Here is a 7,634-nt window from a genome sequence, read left to right as displayed (position 1 = left end):
AAAGACAAGTGACAAATTTGGAAAAAATGTTTTCAATTCATATCACAGGCATATGATTAATTTTCTAATATATAAAGAACTTCTCTAAATAAATACACTTTTATAAATTACTTTTTTCCCTATCCGGTGGCAGAGACCCCAGAGTTTGGCAGCACAAGGTATTAGCAAACTCAAGTATTTCTGGTAGGACTGTAAATTGATACTACTTCACTGGGGGCAATTTGTCCATGTCAGTCAAAATTCCTGAAAATCATTCTTTGATCCAGTCATCCCATTTTGGAGAATTTATCCTTCAGAGGCACCTGCACACAAGGGAAATCATAATGGCAACATCATTAATTGCAAAATTGCTTACAAAATCAAGAGATTAGAAATAATTTGAATGCTTATTTTTGCAGGATGGCTAAATAAATCAGTACAGGTTCACAACTGAATACTGTACAACTGTACTATGGAATGAGAAAACTTTACACACTGACATAAATCAATGTCCAAATAACACTGTCCTGTGAGAAAGAAAAGGAAAAGGACAGTACAGGTTGTACGCTGCCCTTGATCTTAAAAAGCTAATAAACAATATATGAACTTGAGTATTTTTGAAAGAACATACAAGGAGCAAATTATGCTGGCTGTGAAAAGACATACTGGATAGGCAGGGAACAAGGTGAAAGTCACACTTTTCATTGTATATTCTTTGCACTTTTAAAATTTTGAACCACCTTCATAGATTCTCTGTTTACAAAATTAAATTTTAAAAAGATAGTTTAAACAAATTGATGCCAACACTCTTTGAAAGAGAGCTATTTCTATTGCAGATAATTGTATCTGACTTGTAAAAAAAGCACAAAAACACCAAGATCCATATAAAAAAATGGTCATAATACTCTATGTGTGGACCTACAAATTTTAAATAAATGAATCTGCAGATAGTTTATTCCTCCCATTATGGTTAGAGTGAACTTTCTAAAACACAAATTTGATAATGTCACTTTCCTGCTTTAAATCCTTCCATAGCTCCCCATTCCCCTAAGGATAATGAAATACAAATTCCTTGGTATAACATACAGGACCTTCCACTGACCTGGACACTGCTTGTTATTCCAGCTTCCCTTCTTACTCCCTTATCTTGCTCCATTTACCCCAAACTTGCTATAGCCTGTAGGAGTCAAGCTCCACCCTATTCCCTTCTCTACCTGCTCATCTGCAGCTTTTCCTTTGGCTTGGAGGATGCACTTTTCTTCTCCCCTCCTCCCCACACACTTCTGTTGTTCAGTAATTAGATTTTAAGTCTCCCTGATCCCCCAAGGCTGGATACACTCAATCTTTTCCATAGTCCCACAACACCCCATACTGTTTTCTGTAATTGTCCTTACCCCACTATTTAGTAATTGAGGCTTCATTTTTCTCTCTTGGTAGATTGTGACTTCTTGAGGGAACTGTGTGCTTGGCACAGCAACCAGCACAGAGTTGATTAAATGTTTATTGAATGAGAACATGAATGAATCAATCTGTTGAAGAAATATCCAACTACGAGGTGGCAATGGGAATGGAAGGACACAGGTGATAGGAAGAAATAATCCAAAAGAAAAATAAACAGGACTTGGTGACAGATACTCTATAGCCAACTAATCAACTTTCTAAAATTCAGCCCAGAATGGATACTCTCTGCCAAGCCTAATCTTACAGATCAGCCTCTATCGCAGCAGGCAGGAGTCCTTCTGGCTCAAGTCTTTCTTCCACTGTGGAACTACTTGCAAAAATGTGTTGCTTCCCTCCACATTTCATCAATCAGCTCACCCATGCTGGATATAGTACTAGCACAGCACTCAGGAAACCAAATGCCACGCTTTGCAATCTAGCTTCTGTACCTCTTTCTCTGTAAGTTGTGGAAACTTTGGCTGGGGCAGGAATTCTGTGAGGTCTTGGTGGGTCCTCTAGGATCCCTGGAGCAGTAATTACTCAGTGGCACAAAGGTATACTAAAGCACTAAGGTATCTTCTGGAAGAGTCCAGTGAGCAACCAGGGGATAGCAAAAGCGAGGGGAGAACTGGATCTGAATGGATCACGGGTGCACATCTTATTGATGCTTCCTCCTGAGGCATCTCGGCCATTTCCCCTGAAGAACACAGAAGTCAGAGGAGACTGACCAGGAGCCTCTGAGAAACTTGAATGGAGTGCCCTAATACGTTTTGTTAAAATATAAGGGCAAATTGTGCGTTCTAGCTCAGAAAGTAGCCCTGGTTATCTTAATATTATTTGCAAGTTAAATCAGTCAAAACATCTTCATATGCAAGCAATGTTTTAGATTGATGAGCAAAATGTCTTTTGGTTTGTATTGACCAGTCCAGAATACCAGGCTCAATCACTGATGTCTTCCAGAGCATGAGCAACCAGTTAGAGAAGCACAGGCTTACTGGATTCTTATCCTCGACTTTCAGAGTTCTTAACTAAAGTGACTATGAATTGGAAGAATTTTCCATTCCTAAAAGTGAGGCTTTCTTGACCACTGTGGGGCCTCTAGGCTCATATAATATAATTTTCCCAGATTAGAAAGGTCTAGGGGGTTCCCACACAAAGCCATAGTCAATTAGTTCACTATATTAATTATGCTTTTGGCTATGATCATGTTTAAAAGTCTTGCAACACTTCCCCAAAGCCGTAAGAATGTCACATTCATTTGTTGCCAAGGCAGACCATAATAGTTCCTGAATGTCATGAGCTCCACAAATGTTACAATGTTAATATTTAGACAACAGTATGGTTTTTACAAGATACAAGGACATAAAACCTGTCCTCAATAGATTTAATTTATATACATAATTTTAACTTAAATAAAGCTAATTTAATAAAAATTTAATTAAATGCATAATTATAATTTAAATGAACAATAAATTTTAAAATTTATTCAAATTATTACAAAATAACTGGATTATTGGATTTAAATAAATTTAATTTAAATTTTAAAAATTCTGTGGTTATAGCAAGAAAAACTGCCACTACCTCAGAATAAATCTAATAAAACATATAAAAGTCTTTATGGACAGAATTACTATAGAATACAAAAGAGGATTTGAATAAGTACAGAGCTATAGCATGTTATTGGATAGATACACTTTTATGTAAAGACGTTCATTCTTTCTGAACTACTTTCTAAAAATCAATACAATTCCAATGAAAAGCTCAACAGATTTTTTCCTTATATATTTAATAAATACACTAGGAAAACGTCAATGTCAAGATGGGATCCTGCTAATAACAAAGAACATCCAAAATCCCTCTCCACTCAGCAAAATACCATCATTAAATGGGTTTTCCCCACATTTAATTAAAATCCATATTTTCTGGGATGTAAGATACCATTCAGAGAGTTTGCATGACTGAAGCGATTTTAACCTGTGATGAGGTCTGAGGTTGCTGGTAAGATGTAGCATTTTATTGCCCAAAGTCCTAAAAGCAGGAAAAAAGCCACTCTCTCTGCAACCTATCACTCTTGACCTGCCCTGTGTATAACTGAACTAAATTTGGGGAGTAGATGGAGAAGAGAAAAGAAAAACGAAAGTAATTAAAATTGAAAAAGACCAGGTTAGAATTCAAATAACGCCTTACTTAATATTTACAGAGTTTTCATTTTTTTCATCTTGTTTATTTATCGTATCAGTCCTGTGAAGTGGGCAGGGTATTTTAATTCAGCCTATTCCGCTTATTTTAGAGGTCAAGGAGGCACAGAGACTTGAAATTATAAATCTGGTGAATGGCAGAGATAACATTTTTTCTCTTAGGCAAAACGCTATGTGCAGAAAGAGCCAGAACTTCGGATTCAGGCAGGCTTTCTTCCAAACCTAGGCAGTGTGCATCTCAAAATGGAAAACTCTGGGGAAGGCTTTATGGCGGTGGTGGGAAGAGGGCTTTGAACAAAAACTGAATGTGAAGTGTTGGGAGGGAAAAGGAGGGTGTTTCTGGTGAGAAAAAGGAGCATACGGACCTGGGGTTGAGAAAGAGCACAGCATATGTGGACCCTGCGAGGAAAGGGCCTTGGGAGCAAAGGCTTATGAATGCAGCGTCATGAGGAGGCAGGCAGGACGAGGAGACGGGGCACTTGGCTGAAACCCCGGTGACCAGCTTGGAGAACTCCTCTGCTTGACCAGAGCCCTGAAGATTTCAGTGGGACAGTTAGCGTGCTTTGAGACCTGACAGGTCTGGGTTCTCGTCCCACTTTGCGCCTCCGTAAGCTTGAGAAGTGACTTATCTTCTTACATCTCCCATCCCTTATCTGAAAAAGGCAGTAATATTATCTCATACAATTGTTGCAAAAGAATGGATGACTAAATGAATGTGATGCAGCACTTGTCAGGAGGAATTATTAAATAATGTTATTATAACTACTGTGAACAGGATGATAGATACACGTTGAAGGGCCAGTTAAGTTTTAAGTAATCCCTTAAGAAATGCTGTTTGGCTGGGAAACCAAACAATCTGTCATAAGCAAGGTCTACTTTGCAAAACCTTTTCTATAGAGACATCTGTAGGACTGTGCGAGATTTGCTCGAATTATGGCTCATAAAATCAGAACTGGAATCTCAAAATTACCTTCTACCCTTTTATCCTCACCCTTCAAAACTGTTAAGTGGAAGTTTTATCTTTGAGCTGTCCATCTGGGAGCCTTCTTAATGTACTCTTCCCCAAAGGGGAACTGGGAAACATGGTGGTAGCTCTTGGAGTTTCCACTTAGGAAGAAAACAAACAGAAAGAAATAACACAAAACCCTGCTCAAGTGCTCCTCAAAATGAGAAGAACATATTTCACAAAATAAACACTCTGACTAATCAGAGGGAAATCTGCTCTCATTCAAAGCCCATTGCATAGATATTAACAACATGGAAAGAAGAAAATGGCTCATTAATGATTCATGAAAATTGCTGTCACTATCAACTGAAGCATATTTTGTGATGGATAAAATGACTTGTTTAAAACACACACGAGCACACCCCTCCCCCACCCCGAAACCTTCTGCAGCCACGAGCCCTTCTTGGCTGTCATAGCGTGAATGACCACTCGAGGGAGCCCGAGTTTCTTTGGTTCTGGGCTAACTACAGTTTTCTAGGACCCACTGGAAGGTGCTGGGACACATTGTTCTGTTACTTACTGCAGGGTGGACATTGTGGGGCAAGATAATTCTATGTTGTAGAGGCTGTCTGGTGTCCTGTGGGTGTGTGGCAGCACCCCTGGCCTCTCCCCACTAAATGCCAGGAGCAACAACAACCCCTCTTCCAGTTGTGACAACCACAGTGTCTCCAGACAATGCCAGTCATCCCCTCTACATTTCTCCTTCAGTGGAGCAAATCACTGCTCCACTGAAGCTCACAGAGCTCATGAATCCCTAAAACTTCGGTGTCTGACAGAAAAGCAAGGCAGAACTGAGGGAGAGCCGAGGCGCCGGCTGTATCCAGCTCACTGTCCTGTGAGAGGCTCAGTGGGAAGCAGAATGCAGGAAGTGGGGAGGCGGTTGTCCCTTGCGGGTGTTAGCCGAGGGCCTGCATCTTGGCCAGTCTTTCTGAGGAGAGGAAACGCCGTCCTGGCCTGTCGGGTGGTGTGAGCGGAGGCAATGCTGTTGTCTTCAGGCTTTTGGTGGCTGATCAAATGATTAGTTAATTATTCATTACTATTTGTCATAAACTCCTGAAGGGCTGCCAAGTGGTAGCACGCGGGCAATACTAAAGCAGGCGACATGTCTTTTCTTATTTTCCAGTGAACATCAGACATGGAGAGACAGGGCTGCTTTGAAAACACGCATAGGACTCCCGGCCCTGGCACTAGTTGTGTGCAGATGGAAGGTCTAGAAACATGGCGCTCTGAAAGCACCATCCTCTTGGGCCCTGCATCTCACATTTTTCCTTCACATCCCCGGCTCCATTGGCTGCAAAGATCACAATGCAGGAAGGACCAGAAAAGGAGGCAAGAGCTTTCTACATGGAGCCGTCCCCTCTCTGCACAGGCAAAGAGCACGGTCCTGCCAGCCAGGGGCCTCTCTGCCCTTCCTCTTCTCCTCTCTCTCTCTCCTCTGTCCCCGAAGAACCCTTTTGCAATGTCTCCTCCCTCCTTATTCTTCGTTATGGCCTTTGGTATTTTTTTAACCAGATACAAATATGTGGATTATGGTAGTGAAGCAGAGGCCAAGGTGACAGGAGACACAGTGTAATTTGCTCCAGGTTTTGAAAACACCCCCAAAAGATGGCCTGGCTTTTAGCCCCACTGAAAGAAAACCTTACATGCTGACCTCCATCTGACCTGAAAATGAGCCAAGCCTCTGAAGTTCAGTGAATTTCATCTAGGTTAGAAAGTTCAGTTCCAAAGTCTCGGAGAACTATCTCAGGACCAGAACTGGGCACTGTCTGTCCTGCAGTGCACGTGGGGCCCTGCATGCCAGGGCAATGGGGCAGGAGCCAGCACAAGTTTGGCCTTACACTAATGAGAGAGATTTTAGGTTTCCCCAAGAGGAGTTGGGGGGACACACTGGCTGTTTTCTTAACAACTGTCATTTAGAATCTGAATAGAATTCATCAGTTAGCAAGTTCATGGCACCACAGGCTATTCTGTTTTGAAGAAATAGCTATTCTGGTACTAAAGGAAATTAGCTTTGCTTCTCTCCTTGACCTACACCCTATTCGAGTCACTGAGAATTGCTCTTCCCAACATCGTATATAGCAACTGGCTCATTCACAGATGGATCCAGGCATATCACCAAGGTATTAAAAAACCTATAAAATTTGGGGATGCAGGAGTGGGAGAGACACTAAGCAGAGAAGCCAGAAAGGGGATAGGAGAGGGTAGAGCTAGGCTAAGAGCTGTCAAAAGAGCCACCTGTGGCTATGGGTCTCATTTACTGCATTTACGGAGTATCTAAGGGTGTGCTATTATCCATTTAATATTTGTTCTTTATTCACTCAATCATCAATCATTTATTCAGTATATATTTATCCATTCAATATTTATTAATTTAATCAATATTTATTGATTTGACTCATAAATATATACTTATTGAGCATCTGCCATAGACCAGGCACTATCTGGGGCACTTGAGATACGTCACGGAAGAAAACAAAGACCTGTATCTATGGAGGCATTGGATTCAATCCTTGCAATAAACATACATGAGAAGCATTATTGTACCATTTTATAGATGAAGAAATAGAGGCTTAGTGAAATCGATGTAGGTATCAAATGGTGGAAATGATAATCAAGCCAAGGTCTGTGCAACTCCACATCTGCATTCTTTACAACCATGACCTTAATCCTGTGGAGATGTCATTTTATCCAAGGAAGAGTAATCAGCTTTGCATCAGTCTGCTTCCCTAGAATTTATGTGCAAAAATTATCCTCAGAGGGAAACAAACCAACTTAAACACAAAGAGCCTCATGCACAAAACCAACCAACTTGGCAAAGGCTCTCACAATGAGTGTACAGGATGAGTGTTCACAACTAAGCATGATGTCATCAGAGCTTGCTTGTATAACACAGTATTGAGCAAGACTTTAAGAAGGATGAATGAAAAAGAGCTTTCGAGAAGGACTTGTCAAATTCACACAAAAGGTAACCAATGCAGATAAAATGCTAGTAAAATGCTAATGAAAAGGAA

The sequence above is a fragment of the Nycticebus coucang genome, chromosome 2, assembly GCF_027406575.1.
Source record: "Nycticebus coucang isolate mNycCou1 chromosome 2, mNycCou1.pri, whole genome shotgun sequence".
NCBI lineage: Eukaryota > Metazoa > Chordata > Mammalia > Primates > Lorisidae > Nycticebus > Nycticebus coucang.
This window is presented reverse-complemented; position numbering follows the sequence as displayed.